Below are 26,259 nucleotides of genomic sequence, written 5' to 3' on the forward strand. Positions count from 1 at the left end.
TGACACAAATCGTGTTAGCGTACGACGATCTCTGTCATTTAGTTTCGATTTTCGCCCATATTACATTTACACGTTGGTGTCTCTCTCCATGTCTTGTGTAGGCAGTCACGACTGATCAAACAGTTGTTCTTGAAACATTCAGTAAGCTAGCTGCTCCAGCTAGGAGGGCCCCCACAATCTGCCCTCTTTGAAACTCTGTCAGGCCTTTCATTGGACGTCGACCTCGGCCTCTAAATGCAAATACGAAGTGTTCACTCACTCGTAAACAACCTGTACTGTCGCCTAGCCTATTCTGTTCAAATAAGTGTGAATCCTTAAGGGACCAAACTGCTTGGGTCATCGGTTCCCAGACTTACACACTACTTAAAGTAACTTAAACTAGCTTCTGCTAAGAACAACACACACACCCATGCCCGAGGGAGGGCTCGAACCTCCGGCGGGTAGCCTGTCCTGAACACCCACAGTCCAGCGCGGCTCGTGTCTTACCTGCGCTGGCCGGCCGCTGTGGTCTCGCGGTTAAGGCGCTCAGTCCGGAACCGCGAGACTGCTACGGTCGCAGGTTCGAATCGTGCCTCGGGCATGGATGTGTGTGATGTCCTTAGGTTAGTTAGGTTTAAGTAGTTCTAAGTTCTAGGGGACTGATGACCACAGATGTTAAGTCCCATAGTGCTCAGAGCCATTTGAACCATTTTTACCTGCGCTGTTGACCATAAAACACAACCATCCCATTACTACCACTGCTCACATTATTTTGTCCATCCTCTGTACCTAGTTGAAATTTATGACTAAGGTCTATGGTTCCATGGCGATGTAAAAATTTTAAACATCTAAGTCAATGCATTCAAAAGATACGGCCACTTCTGTCAAATGCCGTTTTTTTATTTATTTTCTTTTAGGTATGCTCATACATACAATTTCTAATTTTTAGTACTTAATTCTTAAAATTACTTGGTTTTTCTTGAATTCAAAACAGCCATAGCTCGTTACAGTGATAGTACCCCGAACTTTCTTTTTGACAAAATATCGACATATTTTAATCGATAATAACTACTAGACTAATAGTGCACAAACAATGAATGAGCTCACAACGGATAAATCATATCTGTATGTGTATGTCACGTAATATTTTCTTTGACTGTAATGTTACTGTACCAGCGTAGGCGCATTAGGTTCGCGTAAAGTTATACACTGATGCAGCGCGGAAAGGCGTTTAGCTGGGACATTGATTCGGATGTCATTGTTGAACGCTTGCAGACCACTACTGGGACCCAAAATGAGACGACAAAACTTTCCCCGCAATATAACTGAAAATAGCTATTGAATTTAAAATCAGAAAGATGCCGTCTCACATGACTCGTAAAACGCTCGGAATTGCAGAAAAACGTAATCGGAGGAAAGCTTGTGTCGAAAGGAATGAAAAAAGCCTAGAAGTTTAGTGCTGACCGAGTGCGAGAAATACAGCGAAATGAAGAAACGCCACATGGTGATTGCGTAGCCGGCGCATCGGGCGTACAACGGACAGCAACAGGACAAACTTGTGAGTTGTTTAATCGGTACAAGCTATACTACTCTGTGTTACTTTTGGATTAAAGAGATTGATAATTAAATCACTCATTAATACGAATTACTTGTTAAGATTTTACTCCGACCTTTACACGAAAAATTATGGAGTGCACACGAACTCAGCACAGAGTCTTATTCATTTCCTTTTCTATTTTATAAAAATCCTTTTTATTTTCTTTAGCTGATTTACGTAGATTGGATACAACATTTGTGCTTAACTACGAGGGCAGTTCAATAAGTAATGCAACACATTTTTTTTCTCGGCCAATTTTGGTTGAAAAAACCGGAAATTTCTTGTGGAATATTTTCAAACATTCCCGCTTCGTCTCGTATAGTTTCATTGACTTCCGACAGGTGGCAGCGCTGTACGGAGCTGTTAAAATGGCGTCTGTAACGGATGTGCGTTGCAAACAACGGGCAGTGATCGAGTTTCTTTTGGCGGAAAACCAGGGCATCTCAGATATTCATAGGCGCTTGCAGAATGTCTACGGTGATCTGGCAGTGGACAAAAGCACGGTGAGTCGTTGGGCAAAGCATGTGTCATCACCGCCGCAAGGTCAAGCAAGACTGTCTGATCTCCCGCGTGCGGGCCGGCCGTGCACAGCTGTGACTCCTGCAATGGCGGAGCGTCCGAACACACTCGTTCGAGATGATCGACGGATCACCATCAAACAACTCAGTGCTCAACTTGACATCTCTGTTGGTAGTGCTGTCACAATTGTTCACCAGTTGGGATATTCAAAGGTTTGTTCCCGCTGGGTCCCTCGTTGTCTAACCGAACACCATAAAGAGCAAAGGAGAACCATCTGTGCGGAATTGCTTGCTCGTCATGTGGCTGAGGGTGACAATTTCTTGTCAAAGATTGTTACAGGCGATGAAACATGGGTTCATCACTTCGAACCTGAAACAAAACGGCAATCAATGGAGTGGTGCCACACCCACTCCCCTACCAAGAAAAAGTTTAAAGCCATACCCTCAGCCGGTAAAGTCACGGTTACAGTCTTCTGGGACGCTGAAGGGGTTATTCTGTTCGATGTCCTTCCCCATGGTCAAACGATCAACTCTGAAGTGTATTGTGCTACTCTTCAGAAATCGAAGAAACGACTTCAGCGTGTTCGTAGGCACAAAAATCTGAACGAACTTCTCCTTCTTCGTGACAACGCAAGACCTCACACAAGTCTTCGCACCCGAGAGGAGCTCACAAAACTTCAGTGGACCTTCCTCATGCACCCTACAGCCCCGATCTCGCACCGTCGGATTTACATATGTTTGGCCCAATGAAGGACGCAATCCGTGGGAGGCACTACGTGGATGATGAAGAAGTTATTGATGCAGTACGACGTTGGCTCCGACATCGACCAGTGGAATGGTACCGTGCAGGCATACTGGCCCTCATTTCAAGGTGGCGTAAGGCCGTAGCATTGAATGGAGATTACGTTGAAAAATAGTGTTGTGTAGCTAAAAGATTGGGGAATAACCTGGTGTATTTCAATGCTGAATAAAACAACCCCTGTTTCAGAAAAAAAATGTGTTGCATTACTTATTGAACTGCCCTCGTACATGAATAGATTCAACTGCTTTAAAGAAGGTTCAAAATTAGACGATCTGTTGTACTGCTTTAGATCGTCTTTAGAAGGAAGAAAGGAGTAAAATAGAAAGATAAAATTTTGATGTAAGGTACTCACTTCATAACTCGATAATTGACACATTTACATTCCTGACAGCAGTACTATCAATATACGCGCTACACAGACCAGGTATACACTGAAACGCCAAAGAAACTGGTATAGGCATGCGTATTCAAATACAGAGATAAGTAAACAGGCTGAGTACGGCACTGCCGTCGACAACGTCTATATAAGTCTACAAGTGTCTGGCGCAGTTATTAGATCGATTACTGCTGCTACAATGGCAGGTTATCAAAAGTAAGCTTGAACATAGTGATATAGTCGGGGCACGAGCGATGGGACGCAGCATCTCCAAAGCAGCGATGAAGTGCGGATTTTCCCGTACGACCGTTTCACGAGTGAACCGTGAATATAAGGAATCCGGTAAAACATCAAATCTCGGACGTCGTTCAGGCCGGAGAAAGATACTGCAAAAACTGGACCAACGACGAGTGAAGAGAATCTTTCAACGTGATAGAAGTGTAGTCCTTCCGCAAATTGCTGGGTCATCAACAAGTGTCAGCGTGCGAACGATTCAACGAAGCGTTGGACTCTTGGTGAGTGGAAACATGTTGTCTGGTCGGATGTGTCTCGTTTAAAATTGTGCCGAGTGGATGGACGTGTACGGGTATGGAGACAGCCTCATGAATCCATGGACCCTGCATGTCAGCAGGGGTTGTTCAGGCTGGTGGAGGCTCTGTAATGGTGTGGGGCGTGCGCAGTTGGAGTGATATGGGACACCTGATAAGTGTAGATACGACTCTGACAGGTGACGTACGTAAACATCCTGTCTGGTCTCCTGCATCCATTCATGATCAATATAAATTTGGCAATTCCAGCAGGACAGTGCGACACCCCACACGTCCACAATTGCTACTGACCGCCTCCAGGAACACTCGTCTGAGTTTAAATACTTCCGCTGGCCACCAAACTCCCTAGACATGCGCATTATTAAGCATGCCTTACAATGTGCTGTTCAGAAGAGATCTCCACCTCCTCGTACTGTTCCGGATTTATGGACAGTCCTGCAACATTCGCGGTGTCATTTTCCTCCAGCACTACTTGAGACATTAGTGGAGTCGATGCCCCGTCGTGTTGCGGCACTTCTGCGTGCTTGCGGGGACCCTACACGAAATTAGACACGTGTACCAGTTTCTTCGGCTCTTCAGTTTATATATTACATTAACTTGTATAAAAAAGAGTCAGGTCAAATATACAAGTTTCTCCTATCTAATTTTGAATGAGTGATTCATCTCATTAGATACATGTAAATTATATATTTAATTTTTCCCCACGCCGAAAGAGAAAGAGTTCCACCTATACCCTGCAGTCCCTTGTCTCCACGAACAACAGCACAGATGTTGGAAGACAACATTGTAGCGCCACCAGACACCGAATCAGTGATGCGGATTGTCGTCTTAGACTGTCGCATCCGAAGAACATATGGTCCACATTCCACGCGATTCCATACTCACAAAGCGGCGACTCAGCAGGATGGGCGAAGGTAGACGCTCTCAGAAGCATGTGTGACGGACACTTAGATTTGCTGTGTTCGACAGGAATTGTCTGCTGTAACAGCTCCTCGTTTACAAAGGTTGCCTTCCTTATTACTGGCGATATACCGGCATAAAGGTGATCTCTTGATTTGGAGGATTGTGCCCATTCTTTATTCCACTCGTTTCGTGTTAGCCGTTTGTATTTTTGTGGGAAGTCATTGGTACTTTAGGACGTTTTTCTTTGCCCTCGTATATTGACTGTTCGCCCAAGCTATGTGCAATATATTTTCCTTTCATTCCAACACATTTTTACTTACCGTCTATTGTTTTGGATCGGAGGAAGCTGAGGCTACACGCAGACTCTAATGTCACAAAAGTGAACTACGACACCTTTTACTACTGCCGTAGGGCTGTTGCTTGTCGTATGTACTCGTTTCTGAGTAACGGATATTCCATGAGACTCGAAGAATTGTTTCATAACTGCCTGAAACCTCGTATGTACTCGTTTCTGAGTAACGGATATTCCATGAGACTCGAAGAATTGTTTCATAACTGCCTGAAACCTCTCGTTACTCGCAAGTTTTCAAGTTTCCTTCCGCGCACTGTCTTCGATCCTAACCCTGCGCAAGCCCCTGGTTTTCATATTCCTCTAATTCCTTCCGATCAGTACACTCGGAACAACGGAAGCGTTTCGCACTCGCCCTTCTTTTATCCCACATGTTTCTGCATCTATATCTACATCTACAGGCCTTCTCTGCAAATAACTCCTAAGTGCCTGGCAGAGGGTTCATCAAACCATTTTCACAATAATTTCTGTTAGTCCACTCTCGAAGAGAGTGAGGGAAAAACGAACATCTATATCTTCCCATGGGAGCTCTGGTTTCCCTTATTTTATTATGATGATTGCTTCACCCTATGTAGGTCTGCATCAGCAAAATATTTTTGTATTCGGAGGAGAAAGTTGGTGATTGAAATTTCTAGAAAAGATCCTGCCGCAACGAAAAACGCCTTCGTTTTAAGGATGTCCACCCCAGATCCTGTATCATACCTCTCTCTCCTACTTCTCGATAATGCAAAACGTGGTGCCTTTCGTAGAACTTTCTCGATGTACTCCGTCAGTCCTATCTGGTAAGGATCCTACATTCCGCAGCAGCATTTCAGAAGAGGACAGACAAGCGTAGTGTACGCAGTCTCTTTGTTAGCAGGGGCTGTTTGGCGAGGACTGGGGGTTTTTTTAGGTTAGAGGGTCTCGGGGGAACTCAAAAAGGGCTCCAGTCTCTAAGGGTGCAGGTCGAACACAGGAATAACGTAGATCCAGGAAGCATCGGTACCGCAGTTCTAAATTTTCGTAGCTGTGTTGGGAAAGTACCAGAGCTCCAAGCGCTAATAGAAAGCACAGGTAGTCAAATTGTTATAGACTCTAAAAGCTCGCTAAAGCCGGAGACATGGCCAGTCGAAATTTTTGCAAAGGATCTAAAGGTATTCAGAAAAGTTAGACTAAATTTAGTTGGCGGTGGCGTGTTCGTTGCTGTTAGATGTAGTTTATCTTGTACTGAAATAGAAGCAGATACGTAGTTCCTGTGAGTTAGTATTAGTCGAGGTCATTCTTGGCTACCGGAATCAAATAATAACTGAATCCTTTTACCGACCTCCCAACTCAGATGATACAGTTACTGAAAGGTTCAAAGAAAACTTGAGTTTAATTACAAACACGTACCCGATTCAATTTACCGTCAGTATTTTGAAGGAAATACATCCTGAGATATTGAAACCAGGTTGGTGGTTACTCAGAGAGTGCACAGGATAAGGTTATGATTGTGGATGGAGCCGTAAACAGTTACTGTGAGTTGCACAATCAAACACACAACTTTATTTTTCTAAGAACCACTCATTTACACATTGCTTTAAAGGATCACAAATAAACAATACGGCTGAAGGCCTAATTAACGAACTTGAGATGCTTTCTGGGCTGAAGGCCCAAAACCACACCAAAAACAAGAACGGCAGAAGGCCTGGCTTAGAAATCAAACGCAACTAAAAATGAAGGTAAAACGTTTTTTCCTTTTAAAAAAATATGCAGTTGAAAATATTTAGCTGCAGAAGGCCTACACTACACGTCTGAAGGACAACTATACTTAAAACACATTAACAAAACAATTTTTTCAACCAAGAAATTTCTTTTTGAACTTACAACAGAACGGCCAAAAGCCTAATTAAAAAATATTAACTTATTGCATGGTTGAAGGCCACAATCAAATTTGAAACAACGGCTGAAGGCCTGAACAACAAGTCAGACAAACAATTTAAAATAAACCTCTTCCTTCTTATAAAAAGTATTCCTTTAAAGGATACACACGGCTGAAGGCCTTATTAAAAGGGGTTCACGTAAATCCTCGGCTGAAGGCCATGCATAACACATCGAACAACTAACGGCTTAGGGCCTGAATTAGAAACAATTTTACATATAACCAACTTTAAGGAAAATTTTTAAAAAAATAAAATCAATCTTCCAAATTGTAATTTAACACTGCTGAATGCCTTTATGTAAAATTTAAAAAAACTGAAGTAATACACGGCCGAAGGCTTCGCACAATACTTCAAACTAAAATGAAAATCACAATCTAAAACAAACAGAACAAGTGGTGCTCAGAAATATTCCAAGGGTCGGCCTGAGAAGGTAGCTCAAACGTAAGTTGAGGTGAGACAGGCAGTCAAGAGTTGAAGTTGAATAATCGGATCGCAACCCAAACTAGGGACAGCCCAAGGGCCGACCAACAATTTAACCAATTCCCTTCCATCAGACCAGCGGCACAACGACGGAAAATATCGGCCGAGGACGAGGATACGAACAGCACTATTTCTTCATAAATTGGCGTTTAAAATCAGCCAAGGGAACAATAACCACTCTAAGTAAATATGAATCAAACAACCTTAAAGGCTGTCGAACTACACGCCGTGCTGGACAGCATCAACACAACGAGGAAAGGACCACTGTCAGAAAGTAAGTCGGCCGCTGTGACTGAGCGGTTCTAGTTGCTTCAGTCTGGAACCGCGCTGCTGCTACAGTCGCAGGTTCGAATCCTGCCTCGGGCACGGATGTGTGTGATGTTGTTATGTTAGTTAGGTTTAAGTAGTTCTAAGTCTAGGGAACTGATAACCTAAGATGTTAAGTCCCATTGTGCTTAGAGCCATTTGAACCACTTGAACCGGAAAAGTACATTAACGACCAGGGCAGGTAACTGGGGCGTTAATGGCTACAGGGCAGAAAATACCACTGGTGCACTACACTGATAAGTAACAGTCAATTTAATAATTAGTCACAATATAGGAAGACGGCGGCAAAATTTCGCCAACCCCAGCACATCATACGTTGCTGCTAGCCCGAACGGCAAAGGGTGCAACAACCTGCAAATGAACGGAGATGTGTCACAAGGCTTCAAAACAGGTTAACTGATCACTCAACTTCAGCGTCCAGCTATCACAGCTAGTGCCTCACGACCGGACAGCGCGTGCACGCTGGTAGCGGCCGCGGCCTGGTCTTGCGCCGCGGAGTGTTCCTCGCTGCTCCGTCCAAACCGACTCACTACCACACACCACCACCCCGAAATACCAGCGGTCACACCAAAGATAGTACGACGGTACTAGTATCGATAAGCGCTGCTGCTGCCGCTCAAGGAGGCAAGCCAGCAACTTCGTTACGCCAGTAAGTACGGAAGAAACAAGACGCCACTCGATGTGACAAAATGCCAAAGAACAAACGACATGAACGCGAGCCACACACGGCTCAACCTCCCACCTTCAAACGCCAACCCAGGGGTAGCTCAACAATTGGGCTAACCAAATTTAATGTGGCTAATGTGAACCTGGTACTGCTGACTGATTAGGAATGGTACAAGGACCCAAAAAATGGGGAGTGAATTTACTAAGATTTCCGACACGCACCTGCCTCCAGGGAAAATTACGGACATAGACCTGATCTCCTGGCCTTCCCCTAAAGGCACGCCGATTACTATTGTAACGCTCAGCTTGCTTGTTATGGGCCCTGAGAATATTACGTTTGGCACGGTTCCTCTTCTCCTTACTGAGGCGTAATATCCGCCGGAATTAGATCTCGAATTCCCCATAAGTTCGAAAGGGGGGAATTAACAGGATAGGCAAGGATCGACGAGGCCGGAGTAGCTTTTAAAGCCTCATTATTGGCGGTATTGAAAGCAAAGTTGAGCCAAGGTAGACTAGAATCCCACTTACTAGGCGTCTTCGGATTGAAAATAATCAATGCGGATTTATGATTTCGATCGACCCTCTCCGCGAAAGAGCCCTGCGGATAATATGGTGTAGTAGTCACATGCTTGACACTGTTTTGATAACAGAACGCCTTGAAGGGAGCCGAAAGGAAGGCCAACAAGTTACCACTAACTATTTGTTTGGGGGGTCCGAAAACACTAAAAACATTAGTTAAATGCGAAATAGTGATGGTAGCAGTTACGTTACGACTCGGAACGAGCCAAGGAAATCTCGAAAACGCATCAATAATAACCAATAAGTGTCAATGCCCTCTCTTAGTACGAGGTAAGGGCCCCACATAATCGATATAGAGTTTGTGCATACGACAGAATTCACCCTCAAAACTCAACAGGCCCTGTTGAATAGCATTCTTACGTTTGGCCACATTACACAATCGACAACGAGAAACCACCTCTCTTACGTCACGATCCATGGAAGGCCAAATCAAATGCTGCTTAATTTTTTTCAAGGTCTTATAAGTCCCTAAGTGTCCACCAACCAACGAACCATGAAAGTAATGAAAAACCGGGCGCACCAGAGCTATTGGTAAACGGATCTTGAATTGCTTAGCACGTAAAATCATTTACACAAAATGTCTTTCTTGATGATGTACTCATCCGATAACTCCCCAGCCAACAGGAGTTGCTTAACGGGTGCCCAAGTAGAGTCCTGACCCTGATGCTGAGCAACATCATCAAATAAAGGAGGAATCTCGCCTAACACAATACAACTAAGATTGCCTCCCTCTGTGTCCTGGGTGCCCTCACTAGATGTATGTTCAGTGAACATACGACTGAGGACGTCCGCAAGGACATTTTCAGTCCCTTTTCTGTGTTTGACCTCAAATTCAAATGCAGAAATGCGTACTGCCCACCTGGCGATACGGCCAGTGGCCCGGCTAACCCCCAGCTTAATGCTTGATTGTCGGTTTCTAGCTGGAATACCCGACACTCAAGGTAAAAGCGGTACTTCTCCAGCGCGACACAATATTTACGTTCGGCACTGGGTAACCGGCGAGACGCGTACGCTAATGGCGGCCTCTGACCTTCGAACTCCTGGAGGAGGACAGCCGAAATACTCTCATTAGCAGCGTCAGTTTGGACAATGAACTTTTCATTAAAATCCGGCATTCCGAGAACGGGAGGGTTGGCTATAGCAGCCTCAATGTGCTCAAATGCGGCCTCTTGGGCAGGTCCCCATTCAAAACGCACTCCTTTCCGGCGTAATTCATTTAAGGGAGCCGCCAACTGAGGAAAATTATGGACAAAACGCCTAAAATAATTCGCCATGCCTGTGAACCTGGCAATTCCACGTTTATCAGTAGGCGAGGCGGAGGCAGAGCTCTTAATGCCTTAGTTCGTTCCTGGGCGATGCGAATACTCTGACCTCATACCAGGTGACCTAAAAGGACACCTGCTGCCTGGCTAACGTCAACTTACTGTGTTCAACTGTTAACCCACCCCCTGCAATCTCGCAAAATCTTACTGGATATGATCCAAAGGCTCCTGAAACTAACGGCTATAAATCACAAAGTCGTCCAAATAATTATTAACACAGACTAATTTCAACTTGCCAAGGATATTATCCAGCAAACGAGTAAAAACGGCTGCACCAGTAGCCAAACCCTGTTAAACTCAAACAGATTCCAAACAGTACAAAATGCTGTAGCATGTTTACAGTCTTCAGCTAAGGGAATCTGATGATAGGCTTTATTCAAATCTAAAGTAAACCAATTAGCACAGACAGACCGAGTAAATGAGTTACGAAGATCAGGTAGAGGAACAGTTTCAAGGACAACCTTGGTGTTCAGGCGCCGGTAGTCAACAGCAGGCCTAAAATCCCGCCCCTGATCCTTAGAAACAAGGAATATGGGGGAAGCATAGGCAGATGTTGAAGGCCTAATAACCCCTTTCTCAAGCATTCTGAATATTTTACCTCTTAGTATTTTCATCTTAGGGGGTGAGAGACGATATGGGGTCTGCCTGACAGGAATGTCGTCATATAGACGGATATGGTGGTTAAGAACATTAGTAACGCCCAACCTATCGCAAAGAAACTGTAATTGAGAAACCTGATGTGGCGAGAAATGGGTAAGATCGAACTCATTGGGCACAGCCTCAACAGCCAGTGTGCCGGCATTTCAATGCACAGTACATTTAGCACACTCGCAGAAACCAAACTTCTCCGCAGGAGCGAACTTAAAGAAGAAGGTGTGCCCGGAATAATCAAACACTAAACCAGTTTTATTGATGAAATCACACCCCAAAATTAAATCGACCGGCAGCTCCTTGCCTAAGGCTGATGACAAAGGCCAGGAGAAATCCCCAACCGATATACTCCCACTGTCCCAACCATGCAGAGGCAACTCCTGGCCACTGGCCACCCGGCATCTCTGCACCGGAGAATGGTCGACCAAAGTTTCGTGAGATGACCAAAGTCAGAAAACCATTCCAAGCTCAATAGCGGAAAGGGGCTACCAGAATCCAAAATACAAATCGGTTCGCCACCTACTCGAGAACAAATATAAGGCAAGGGCGGTGATGAGGGAGCGACAACACGGGTGTGCCAAGGTTGAAAGGCTCGATCCCGAGGTCGCTGCCCAGCCATTTATTGGGTCTGGGCGCGCGAGGTTGAACGCAAGAGCGAATCAAATGAGCCATGCTACTGCACCTGAAGCAACGCCGGGGTTCCCCTTTAATGACCTCAGAAAATGTAGACAATTCAAATTTTCCCTTGACAACGCCAGTGGGCTGAGCCTTAACGTCCGCAATCGGCAACGCAGATACAACAGCGGCACGAAGCTCTTCCCAGTTTGAAGGACGATTACGAAAAACAAAGTGCGACTTATCCGTCGCTCGCATCCCCCTGAGAACGCCAGCCGGAGTGGCCGAGGGGCTCTAGGCGCTACAGTCTGGAACCGCGCGACCGCTACGGTCGCAGGTTCGAATCCTGCCTCGGGCATGGATGTGTGTGATGTCCTTAGGTTAGTTAGGTTTAAGTAGTTCTAAGTTCTAGGGGTCTGATGACCACAGCAGTTAAGTACCATAGTGCTCAGAGGCATTTGCACCATTTTGAACCCCTGAGAACAATAGACACCAACTCCTTCTGGCAAATCGATCAACAAGGTCAAGCAGGCCGTCTAAACTCTGTCCACATACCGATGTAATTCCTCTTTATCCTGCTACATCTCCCAAATGTAACGACACTCAAGCTGTTTCCGAACTCCGGTGGCCAATCTCTCGTCAATGACAAGCTCCCTCAATTGCTTCGAGAAAAATCACTCTATCGTGGCTCAGGATACGTGGTTCCTCAACTCACCTCTAGCTAACGGGTGCAACAGGGACAAAACTATTTGGTGCGGAACGCGAAAGAGAGCAACATGTTGTTCAAGACAAACCAACAACCATAATAAGTTTTCAACCTGCTCAAGTCGATCTACAACTAATTACGTAATATCTCGAAGGAAATACACCAGAGGATTAGAAAACCTGGCCAATGCTGCTTCTAACTTGAGGATATAATGACACCACTCCCAGGCTGACTATAATGATCCTCCAAGCCTAACATGCCAAAATCCGCTATCCGATTGCTTAGATGCACTAAATGTGCATGCACCCTGCCTAACTGACTGCCACTAGGTTGAATGCAATCCAAAACACAAATGGTGTCCTCAAGGCCCCTAATAGCCTTAAACAAAAATTCAATGGCTGCTTCTGTCTCACCCACCACATCTGGCATGAAGTCAACTGGCTGAAGAACGGTATCACGCAAACGGGCCACTAAGTCCGGGACACTGCCCTCAATAGACTGGCGCCTTCATCACCAACTCATAAACAAGGTGGTCCTTTCTCAATAGGCCGATCCGCGGGCACTGCCTGATCGTCATTAAAATAGGTCACCTGAAACAATCAACAAACAAGACAATATGGTGCAACACTAACAGAAATACAATTCAAACCAACAGTAACTTTAATGGCAACATTACAATCGTAACCACCCTCTGCTACCATTTGAAACCAGGTTGGTAGGTACTCAGAGAGTGCACAGGATAAGGTTATGACTGTGGATGGAGCCGAAACAGTTACTGTGAGTTGCACAATCAAACACACAGCTTTATTTTTCTAAGAACCACTCATTTACACATTGCTTTAAAGGATCGCAATTAAACAATACGCTTGAAGGCCTAGTTAAAGAACTTGAGATGCTTTCTGGGCTGAAGGCCCAAAACCACACCAAAACAAGAATGGCTGAAGGCCTGGCTTAGAGATAAAAAGCAATTAAAAATAGAAGGTAAATTTTTTTTTCCTTTTACAAAAGTATGCAGTTGAAAATATTTAGCTGCAGAAGGCCTACACTACACGTCTGAAGGACAACTATAATTAAAACATATTCATAAACCATTTTTTCAACCAAGACATTTCTTTTTAAACTTACAACAGAATGGCCACAAGCCTAATTAAAAAATATTAACTTATTGCATGGCTGAAGGCCACAAACAAATTTGAAACAACGGCTGAAGGCCTGAACAACAAGTCACACAAACAATTTAAAATAAACCCCTTCCTTCTTATAAAAAATTTTGCTTTAAAGGATACTCGTGTGGATGGCGTCACGCTTTTCGTTTTTCAAGGTCAATTACCAATTTTTGCATCATACAGATACCTTATTAAATCGTTTTGCAATTGGCTTTGACCTTGTGATTACTAGGCGATAAACGACAGCATCATCTGCAGACAACCTACGACAACTCCTCACAATATCTCCTAAATCATGTATACAGATACGAAATAACAGAAGGGCTATACACCATAGCTTGGGGAACGCCAGAAATCACTTCTGTTTTACTCGATGACTTTCCGTCAGTTACTAGGAACTGTGACCTCTCTGAGAGGAAATCACGAATTCAGTCGCATAACTGGACGATATTCCATAACCACGCAATTGGAATACAAGCCGCTTGTAGAGTACGATGTCTAAAGCCTTCTGGACATCTAAAAATACGAAATCAATCTGAAATCCCTTGTCGAAAGCACTCAACATTTCGTGTCAGTAAAGAACTAAGTCTTCTAAGTCCGTCTTGACTTTGTGTCAGTCTAGCGTTCTCTTCGAGGTTATTGATAATGTTCGAACACAATATATGTTCCAAACTTCTGCTGCATATCTACGTTATTGATATGGGCCTGTACTTTCATGGATTACTCCTATTGCCTGGAATATTTACTTCGTCATCTTTGGTGAAGAAATTTCTGGAGTCTATTTTTAGTAACTCTGCCTTAGCAGCACTGTCATCGAAAGTATTTCCTTTCGTATTGAGCAGAGAATTCATTGATTGTGTCATGTCGCTAGCACATTTTACGTACCACCACAATCTCGTTGGATTTTCTGCCGCGTTTCGAGACAAAGATTCGTTGTGGAAACTATTATAAGCCTCTCGCATTGAAGGCCGCGCTAAATTTCGAGCTTTTGTAAAAGATCACCAATCTCTTAGGGATTTTAGTCTTTTTAAATTTGACATGCTTTTTCATTGTTTCTACAACAGTGTTGAACAAATATGGGAAGTAGCCTTTCTTCAACTCTTTAAAATCAGAAGTTTTGGAAAGCTACTGAATGGTCCTTGGATAAAGTTTCTGCTATCTACAATTTTTATGCCTAACTGTTCGATCTCTAATAACACCAGTTTTGTTCCTGTGTAGATGGTATATGGCATTATTGTATTTTCAATACAGTACTTCAAAATGAATTGGGAATCATAACCTTGTGCATAGTAAGCTATGAATCTGTGATAACTGTTTAGTTTTTCAGATATCATCTGATGACAGAATTCATCATCTGTCTTAAATTTAGAAACAGTATCTCCATTAAAATTGTGAACAATTATGAGATTTGGAATATGTGTTCCAGTTTCTTGAGTTGCTTCCTAGTCAAACCACCTGTATCTGTCAGTCCAGGCACAATTCACTCTCTTAGGGAATCCATCATCACAGCATTTAAACTGTTGACCAGCGACGTACAGGCACAATTCACTCTCTTAGGGAATCCATCTTCACAGCGTTTAAACTGTTGACCAGCGACTATTTTATTGCATTCAAAGCCATGGTAAACAAAAAATCATTAAATTCTCCATTAATATAATAACCATCTTTATTACAATTTGGACAACCTTGGATTATAATATCCTTAGCATATTTTCTCGCACAAATACCACCTTTTTTGCAATACAGTTTGTATTTAACATTTGTGATCTTTAATTTTTATTACTTGTCTACAGTTTCTGCAAAGTTTAAAGCCCTATTTATGTTTTTCAGATCTAAAACAAATCCTATTGCATTATTTACATTTATACACTGTAGAACAAACTTTTTAGTGATTGTTTAAGTACCTTCATTATAACAGTATCCATTGCAGTTTTCACAATAAATCTTATTTTATTCACTTTCACATTGTGGACTTTTGCATAACATACAGACTATTCTTTCTACCTGTGCACATCCTTGTTGTTATAAGGTTTCTTATACCTATCACAGGAATATGATGATCCTAGAAATGCTGTCATACTGTTCATTACATCGAAATGGTTGTGATATTTATATAGATATATCTTCATTTCTTTCTATGGACCACTATAGATAACTGAATTGAAATTTTAAGCGTATACAACACTTATTTGGATGTCTAACAATTCTTCAACATTTTTAATATCACCTAGAGTAAATCCTTCTTCGTTGTATTCACCTAGCTGTTTACATATTATGTCAGTTAACTCTTTCTACAATGTGTATTTATCTCCTTCTCTAATCTTCTTAATCTCACCTTTAGTTAGTTCTCTTCACAAAATGTTATTTGTATGGTATATTAATGCAACAATTACTGCTCTAGGATGCCACAAATTACCATTGTTATTCATTCTTTGTGATACATCTTTTAGTCTTTCTGTCTTCATCTAGATTTATTATTTTTTTACCATCATCTGAATATTAGATGTTAAGATAACTTGAACAGACTCTTGAGTATTATTCGATGCTGTATATCCTGTGGAAAATGGATAAAACGTTTATGGGTTGTTGATTGCTAAATTCAACTTATCCCCTTTTCTAAAATTAGTTCTCTTTTTACCTACTTTTATCGTAGAATTGAGTGCTTCTGTTTTCTCACTAATGGTATTGAGGTTGGTAATATTAGCATCGTTAAACACAATTTTAATGTCAACAGACAATGCTTTAAATTTTTCATCATATCTCGATTTAATTTCTTTAATCTTGAATAATTCCTTTTTAAATGGTTTATCCTCCATTTCATCCTCAAATAGTTTCCTACTAGATGGGTAAATTTGATCTAGTCTCATTGTTTCCTCCTCTCTTAGTGTGTGAGGCATTTCAATAATTTCATTATCAAATCTGTAGAAATAATTTATATTAGGCACACATTTTGGTCTTGATCCTGTTGCTTGGAATACTTCTGGATGAAATGTAAACTCTTGTAATCCATTAGCATTAATTAACTCTGATTTCCTTGATGTTCCTGCATCCTCTATACCAAGATTTTTAGTTAGAACTTTGAGTCATGTACTCTCAAATTATCAAGAGTTCTTGTAGGAGGAGGCAGATTATTTGAAACAATTAATTAAATCAGCTTTTCTAATTCTACTATAAACTGGTAAATTACTCCTTCTGCAGTAATCACAAAGTTGGGCGACTGTAAACTTTGTCATCAGAGCATCCATAAAAAAAAAATAAGCCCTCAAAATTAAATAGCAACATTAAGCTTCTTTATCCTCAGTTAATTTCTTGTGCTTGTTTGGACATAAATGTCTACTGAGACCACTTTTAACTACTTATTTTTCATAACACACTATCTTCTTCTTTTGATTATCTTCTAGTTGGCAAATCTTAGATTTACTTGAGAGCTTGTTCCTCATTGAAGGGTTAAAGTAAAAACAATCAAAATCTTTAATTTCTTGACAACCAATATATTTTTTACAGTGTGCCTCTTTTAGTTGTTCTCTATTTAATTCCTGTTGTTCACAATAATTCTTGTTAAAACAAAGAAAACTTTTCATGTCACTAAATTTTTCAAAAGGATTCTTATGATTAGATAGAAATGGTTTTAAATGTTCTTTTATTTATTATATACATATTTCTATCATAGTTTCTAGTACATTCCTTACAGTTGTATGAAAGCTTATCCTCTGAGTATTTGTTGTGAATAAATTTCTTACACTTACACTTCTAGTACTTCTCCATTTATTAATAAAAATTCTTATGAATAAATGAATCCAATTTCTTGTTGCTGTGCACTAGATAGTTGTATAGCTGAAATAGTTGCACTCCACTAGTAGTCCTACTATGTATTTTTTATTTCACATATGATTTTGCAGTACAATACACATTTCATGAAAAGAAAATTGTGTTCTATAATAATAAGCTCTTAATGAAATTAGAGATGGAATTCCAAGCACTAAACATTTAGTGCCTGAATAATTAACAGAGTGCTATAGACTTTTAGTGGCCAGTGTCATGACAACTGATAGTGCTACAGAGTTTTAATTTACTAATATATTTTCAGTTTGTATAAATGGAGGCATCTAATGCTGTTGTCAAATCATGTATGCTGAATGTCTTCAAATTCACTGAAGAGAGAAAATATGAATTAAACTCGGGTTTTTGGTTTGGTGACATTCGGGTTTCATTATTCGAAGAGAAAAACGTCTTGATCACTAACAATATTATAGCGTTTTTGTACGGAATTTCTGATGTCAAATATTTGACACCAGGAATTTTGTTGAGAAATAAATACATTAGTCCAGTTTTTTAAAGAAAATGACATCCCTTTCATAGAAATTCAAAATGATGATCCTGTTGCATTAGAATACGAATAGATCCAAACACAGAGACAAATGTTATGGCCACGTAACTTCGCCTAGAAGAAATGGGTCCTTTTGAGTGTCGATAATTTAAAAAAAATTTATTATATCCTTCAACAAAAACAATGCAAGCAAGTAAGAAAGTATTACTTAACAATTGAGAAAATCTTTGTCAATCACCTAAAATACACATCTGTTGAAAAAGAGAAATCTCAAAAAATTATTGAACAACAAGCAATAGAAATTCAAACAAAAGATCAAGAATTAGAAGAAAAGGGAAAAGAATGTCTACAATTAAAATATGTAATATCTGATGAAGAAAGAACAAATTATATACATTGCAACATCAAAACAGTAAGCCAAGAAAAATTATTTTAAAGTTGTTGGTGTATTGTTTGAAAATCATCTTTCAAGAAGACTATCTAGTTATAATAGTGGAAGACCTAAGGTAATAAAGTATTTTATGTCAGACAATATAAATATTCTGATTCTAAATTAATAGAGCAAATGTTTAACATTTATTTTGGTGTACACAGAGTACACAAAAGAAAAGAAATATTCAATATGCACTTCAATAGTCTGTCTTACTTTTTTGAGAAATTATGTGACCAGTCCAATGATATTGTTGATGAAATAAATGAGGACAGAAAAAATATTTATGACGAAATTTCCTGCTGTAGAATTTTAATTTACTAATGTAATTTCATTCTATATAAATGGAGGCGCTTGTTGATGTAAGAAATAACCAGTTCATTTATAACAACAAAAATATTTTGATAATTATTGATGAAAAAATAATCTTTCGTTCTATGCAAATCAATTTGCTGATCTTTTAGGATATATTCGAACTAGGTATGAGATTAAATACGATGGTAAACAAAAATATTGTAAAACATATGAAAATTTTTGTAGCAATGAAATGGTGCTACCAAAATATACACAAAATTCAACAAAATTTATCAATGAACCTGGCTCATATTCTTTAGTTATGAAATCCAAGATGCCTTTTGCAGGAGATTTTCAAGATTTTATTTATGAAGAAGTTTTACTTTCAATTCGAAAACATGGAGAATATATAATTAAAAAAGAAATAAAACATATGTGTAAGGGTCAAATAAATCACTTAAAAGAACTTAATAAAGTTAAGGATAACTATACACAAAAAGCAGACGAAATTCATGATAGAACTGTAGAAATTTTATATGAAAGAAATGAACAAATAAAATTGTTACCCCATGTTGTTCCACAACGGAACGATCAAAATTTAAGAACAGCTTTTTTTGTTTTGAGATTAAGTGATTTTAGTTATGAATACTATGTTATTCGAGCGCAATTTATAAATGCACAAAAGCAAATAGATATAATTAGAAATGTGTACAAATTTTAAGAATTGATTTTCTACCAAATTCCATAAATTTATGTCATGGAAGGAAAGAAACTTTAGGAATTGTTCCAACATGTTTCAATCCAAAACTTTTCCTTTGCTGTGACTGATATATTCTAGCATTGTCTCACTTATTTTTATTTTTTCAACATCTTTGTCTTTTAATTTTTTTTCTTCATCATAATCTTGTAACAATTTCGTTATTTCTTATTCGCTTAATGTGTAATCATATTTAATTGGTGGTATATCATTAAAGTCTTCTAACTGATAGTGAGAAAAGGAGCCATTTGTTTTTCATCTTCTCTGTTTTCTTCAATAGCTTTCAAAACGGTATTACCTAATCCTTTGCTTACTTGTTTAACTTGTTCAATACCATCAGTAACTGGTTGATCTTTTTTAAATTTTTTGTTCTCTGTTCCTCGTTGTTCTTTCCATTTTTAAGCTCTTCTTTTAATTGTTCCTTTATTCTTGTATTTTGTCTGGTTTTTTTAACTACCTCTGGGTCATATTTTGCAAACATTTAATACAGAAGAAATTAATGTTTATAAAAATTAATAGTGTAATGCATTCTCATTATACACTTTCCAGAACAGTAGCAACCACTTGTATCCAGTCCACATGTAGCATCATTATCAGATCATACACAATTGCTATAATGTTCACCAAATCTCGATTCAACCTTATCTAATTTTCCATATTTTTCTAAATAATCAAGAGCTTCTTTAAATTCACTTACATGTTCTGGTAAAACATCCTCTCTGTGGTCTAATAGATGTGCAATATCGTTTTTTAAGCTGTTCATTTGTGTACAATTCAAATTTAATAAATGCTGTATTTGTTATCACCTTTTGGTTCTGCTGCAAAGTGCTGAGTTCTGCGGTGTGTGCGCTGGTTTTCTACCTTACACCCTGTCTTAGATATAGTCGTACAATGATATCCTCACCACGAAAGTCAAAAATTTGGCTATTCTTGTCCACAATGTGCAACTCCGGTAGTCCAAAGGCTGAACTGTCACTGCAAGGTATTAACGTTGGTAGGAATTTGAACAATCTTATATCATGTTCCAGCTGCAGAGAGGAATCCGTAAATTGAATGAATCAATCTGCCGTTGAGATATCAGTTCGTTGCAATGTTACACTCAACACGAATTGTACTGACAGGGAGAATGTCTATTGTGTGATCACATTTGTAAAATTTACTGGGATCCATCTTCTAAACCTGTCCCTTTGTGAAACCCAGTAGTGGGCCTATTGAACCTTTCCGTCCTTATTTCAAATTTAAGAGTACTGATGTTTGCACAGAGCTCCTTTCCCAGACATTTTTAAAACCTCGCTTAAATCGCCACTGTTGCATACACCAGATTCAATTTCCAAAATTTCATTTTTAGCAATAATTTCCAACTGTAGGTTACTGTTAGGCTCTGTGATATTTGGGATGGTGTTGTACGTCTCCAGCCCAATCAGCACGGTACTCCAATCTCCAATGCTGAAATCAGTTAAATGGAGGTAATTCGCACGTAATACAGACGATTGTTCTTTTTTTAAGTCAGAGTTTTCTACATTGCATATAAACATCAATTGGTGGATGGATGCTTAATCCCCAACCTTACATATCATTCGTAAACCTGAGGAGGAACATGATGCATAGACGACCACACAGGAATGTATTAAAGTCTTGGTAGAGTCGAAAATTATAGATCACATATCTTCTGCCTGTGAAGTACCTTTGTAATATTTCTGGATGTTACAGGTCGCTGAATGAGTCAAAATAGTAGACGTTATTTCTATTTTTTTTAAGGTACACTACCCAGTGAGCTCCAGGTCCTCCTGCTACATCTAGATTCACAATAGCGCATTCTCCTGATTTCCACATAGTCTTCGGTAGTGTATTTCGCGTAAACGTACGTCGGAATGTTGAATTTCTTCTTAACAAACTTACGCAGATCTGAATTTGTAAGTGCGCTGTCTGGTAGGACTGCTAGGGGGCTTTTTTCTTTTATGAAGAGACCTAATCCTTTCTTGTATGGTTTCAAGTATATCCTTGTCCAATGGCTGCTGCTCCTATCACGCGGTTATGTCTTCGTGCCTCCTGCAATCGCTCCTGAGAGTTTTGTGCATTATTGACTGTTCTGGCAATAACCGCAGCACCCCGAGTCAATGAACCCACCGCCGAGAGACCGGTTATAGCAGGAATAACGAAAGAAACAATTCTACCCGACGTCTTGCGTATTGATAGAATCTTGGGTGATTTAATTGATTTCTTTTTCCTCGCTCTTATCTGCTTCAGGGAGCTTTTAGCTGCGTACAACGCTGTCAGGACACAGTTCTTCATGCATCCTTTGGTTTTCATCTTCTTCCTCATTAGTGCCCTACGTTCAGTGCTCATAACTTGTCTGAACTTCTTCACACCCAGGCCCAACTTGAGTTTACCATGCATAATTTTTTTCAACTGCATATTCTGCAATGCGTTGACCTATACCAATATCCCTTCTCGCACCGTTTGCCTTAGCTTTATCAGCAAAAATGTGATCAGCGGTGTGACGATCTTTATTACCTGCATAGGCGACGTCGTCTTCTGTACGTGCCATGTAGAGCAAATTTATCCCCTTATCACCGCGTACCAGTCGTTTTAGAAGTTTTTTTGCAGGTCGACAGTAGTTATACGTATCCAGGAATGTAAATTCGACTTTTAGTTTGTCGAGAATATCACTTCGTCCTCCAATGCATTTCCTATCACGCATGTTATGCTGCTGATGTGGTTGTGATCTGCGCAACCAATTATATACAATGTCGCCAGTGTCGATTCATCTGTTTTGTGATGCAGGGGCACGAAGCTATTTAACTAACACCCTATTCCCTCGACGCCGTATGTCTCTCTCTGCATGACACACATGTGGTTCCAAGCTCTTCTGTAACTCTTCTGTGTAAAAGCGTCCTGCAGTTTCAGTACGACTGCTGTCCTTGAAGAGATAGGTTCTAGGATTCGTTCTCTGCTCTTTGGAAACTGTGAATATGTCGGTCGACCAGTTTGGCATGTATGACTTCTCAAATGCATACTAAATCACCTACATTACATTGCTATTTGCGTGGATGTGGCATTTTAATACGATTGTATACTGTATCTAGAAGTGTATTACCACATACATTGATTGTTCTTTATTGTGTAATGTTTGGTTCTATTATACTGTGCGATTATCTGTGGGAAGATATCGGTCCATTTGTGTGCGCCACGAAGATTGAATCGCATCCACATTTGGACTTCCACTGTTTTGTTCAGACGTTCTACTATACTCGTCTTCATGTAGATCAATGTAGAGTTGTGATGCATTCCACACCGCTCCATCACAATCTTGAAATATCTATTGCAAAACTCACCGCTGTGTTCTGTTTGAAGCTTGTCTGGGCTTCAGTTCGTCCCCATCTGCAGCAATCGCTCAAACACATATGCGACATCCTTCCTGGCTTTCGCTTTCACGGGTAATTCCCAGGCGAATTCAGAATAAGTACCAATGTCCATTAAAACATATTTGAATCCTTTATTCACACGTGAATAATCGATAAGATCCTCCCGCGATAGTTTGTCCAAACCTTTAACTATAACATATCTACAAAGATATGTTTTGCGTACTAGTTTGTGCAGTTCTCGAACTACAGTCTCCATACGTAGTTGATGACATCTCTTTCTCTAAGCACAGAAATTATTGAAACAACATCATTCGAATGAGGTTTATTACCAGCAGCAGCTTATGCCATGAACAGTCGTAGCCAATCTATTAGCTCATTGGGCCTACCTAACATATATATACTGCGGGAGTCGATGGCTCATTCTTTTCTGCTGAATGTCAGTGCTACCTTTGCTGCTATTTATTTCAGCATCCAACACAGGTTTTATAATGGATTTGTATTTCACATTACTTTGGCTCTTCGCTTTCTTATGCAGAACAGCAAACGCAATATTTCATTATACATTTTCAGATTTTTAGGTCTTAGGAAGCAAGATTCATTAGACCAGGTGTTCTCTGAAACTATCACTAATCTCTATTGTGTTCTCAGTTAAACTTATAGGCTGCGTGCCCGAAATGTATGGTTTGACTCTGCTGACACCGAATACTTTGACTATCCTGGCATCACTGTGACAATTAATGAAATTGGAAATGGCATCGTCATCATCGCCTAATTCTGCTGAGAGTTGAGTGAGAGATTCTATAACCTGCTTAATGGTTTCTCTTAGTGTTTGCTCCCGATTCAAACGCCCTCAGCAGCCGTAACTTCTTCCTTCCTTGCATGCTTGGAAGACTTTCTGCTTACTTGACATCTCGTTGCATACTAGTCGGACTTCTGTGCAGCGTTAGGTTTTATACGCCCGCTCTTCTTCTTCTTATGCTGCTCCCCTTCTCGATAATAGCTATTTTCCATTCAGTTAAGCCACACAGCATTAAGCTGTTCACACAATGACCCCTTGTCAATAACAGCTGTTTCCGCATCTGTTAAGTCGTTTACTTTCTTTTCGATTGCATTAACCCGATCATTTAGTGTACTGTTCAGTCTCTGGAGGGTTTAACAATACTCTCTAGTTCCTTGTGTGCACGTCCAATTTCGTTCGAGAGTTTGAATTTTCCCGTCCATGTAAAAGTGAGTGTTCTGTCTATGCATACCCATCTTATCAAACTGAGCTCCCAGCATGTGTCTGAATTTATCCATGGTGATACATATTTTGATGTACTAATTTCTTTCCACGGCTATACACCTGGTGATCAAAAAGTCAGTATAAATTTGAAAACTGAATAAATCACGGAATAATGTAGATAGAGAGGTACGAATTGACACACATGCTTGGAATGACATGGGGTTTTATTAGAACCGAAAAAATACAAACGTTCAAAAATGTCCGACAGATGGCGCTTCATCTGATCAGAATAGCAATAATTAGCATAACAAAGTTAGACAAAGCAAAGATGATGTTCTTTACAGGAAATGCTCAATATGTCCACCATCATTCCTCAACAATAGCTGTAGTCGAGGAATAATGTTGTGAACAGCACTGTAAAGCATGTCTGGAGTTATGATGAGGCATTGGCGTCGGATGTTGTCTTTCAGCATCCCTAGAGATGTCGGTCGATCACGATACACTTGCGACTTCAGGTAACCCCAAAGCCAATAATCGCACGGACTGAGGTCTGGGGACCTGGGAGGCCAAGCATGACGAAAAGTGGCGGCTGAGCACACGATCATCACCAAATGACGCGCTCAAGAGATCTTTCACGCGTCTAGCAACATGGGGTGGAGGGCCATCCTGCATAAACATCGTACGTTCCAGCAGGTGTTTATCAGCCAGGCTGAGGATGATGCGATTCTGTAGCATATCAGCGTACCTCTCACCCGTCACAGTAGCGCTTTTGCTGTCCAGCGCCATCTGTCGAACATTTTGTGAACATTGTTTTTTTTGGTTCTAATAAAACCCCATGCCATTCCGAGCATGTGTGTCAATTTTTGTCTCTGTATCTACATTATTCCGTGGTTTATTAAGTTTTCAAATTTATACTGAATTTTTTAAATTCAGATTGTCTTGTTTGAATGCTATAATTATGTTTGCATTAGCCCTAAGCAACTATTTTGGGATTCTATAATATGTCTGAGTCAGATAAAGTACGTCAATAGCCGTATGGCCACCAAAACAGAAATATCGGCGAATTTGATCTTGGTTTTCCACAGGAACATCGTCAAATATGAACACTGTGTTTGTTTTTACTTTTTCTGGTGGAGGAATATCACTGCTCTCACTGAATGTCATGTGTGTCACACCACGTTCTCCCCGAAATATCTCCTGTAATAGTGGGTATTTAGGCAGAAACAGTGTGGTTTGAAGATACGCATACATGCTCAAAACGGACTGCATCTAGATGTATAAGCAGCGACATGTGAACATCTCTCTTGCCGCAGTTGGATGGACTACAATTATTGCACGTATTTTGTTCGGAAGGAGTACGCCGTTCTTCTTCCGGTCTTCTTGAATGCTGTCACAGTTCCATTCACTTAAAGTTTTGGTGCTTCGTGATACCTACTACGAAATATATTGGCATACAGTGTGTTTTTATATAAAATAGTGAACAGTATACCCTGGCGTGATACAGACTATGCCAGGTACTGGTGTGCAATGGGCTTTCACTGAGAATTTTGTTAAATGACACAAAATTTCTGCTGATGCGCGTTTGCAGTGAAAGTACTGGTAGCAATAGCTTTAGTACTTGGAATATATTGAGAGGTAAGAAATAGAACACATACATAGTTATATACATTTTAAATCAGTAATCACACATGGGGTGAACTACATCAACAGGTCCTTTCTTTGTCTTAAGACCAGAACAGAATATATAAAATAAAGGCTTCTTGTAAGCATAGAATTCGGCGTCTATTTCTGTCAAACTTATTGGCAGTATATTAGTTTCAGTTAGCACCATATTGAGCGACTGTTCGGAAGTCATCTAAGTGCAAATTGTTCATAGAGAGATATTCTGCAATGTCCTATACACAGCTCTAACACAAGACAGCCACCTATTCAGTATTTCCAACAGAATGGAGAGTACCATCTGTAGACCGAACAAGTTTGTAATGGTGAAGTGCTACAGATAAATGGATGTGTGGCCCGAAATCACACAGTGCGCAGTCATCGTACGCTGCTGTAATGGGTAGAGAGCAGCACAGTAAATGCCTCGAGGAGGACGGCGCGGATGATACTCGGCGGTCATCTGTTGCTTGATGTGGGCTTTTACACGACACAATTCATCCCATTCAACCTCTGTAAATCTCACTAACACTTTTAGCTATATTCTCGATCTCTATCACAAGTCGCCAGTCTCTATCTCCAGATGAATCCATACCAATATGTAAACGCTTTGAACCACTAGCGGTGAAATTATGCACTGAAGTGAACAGTAGCGGTGCACAGGGCGCAGTTAGTATCTTCCCATCCACTACATCCTCACTTTGCCCATGGAGTATCACTGGA

Source organism: Schistocerca piceifrons, chromosome 8 (assembly GCF_021461385.2).
Source record: "Schistocerca piceifrons isolate TAMUIC-IGC-003096 chromosome 8, iqSchPice1.1, whole genome shotgun sequence".
NCBI classification, from domain to species: domain Eukaryota; kingdom Metazoa; phylum Arthropoda; class Insecta; order Orthoptera; family Acrididae; genus Schistocerca; species Schistocerca piceifrons.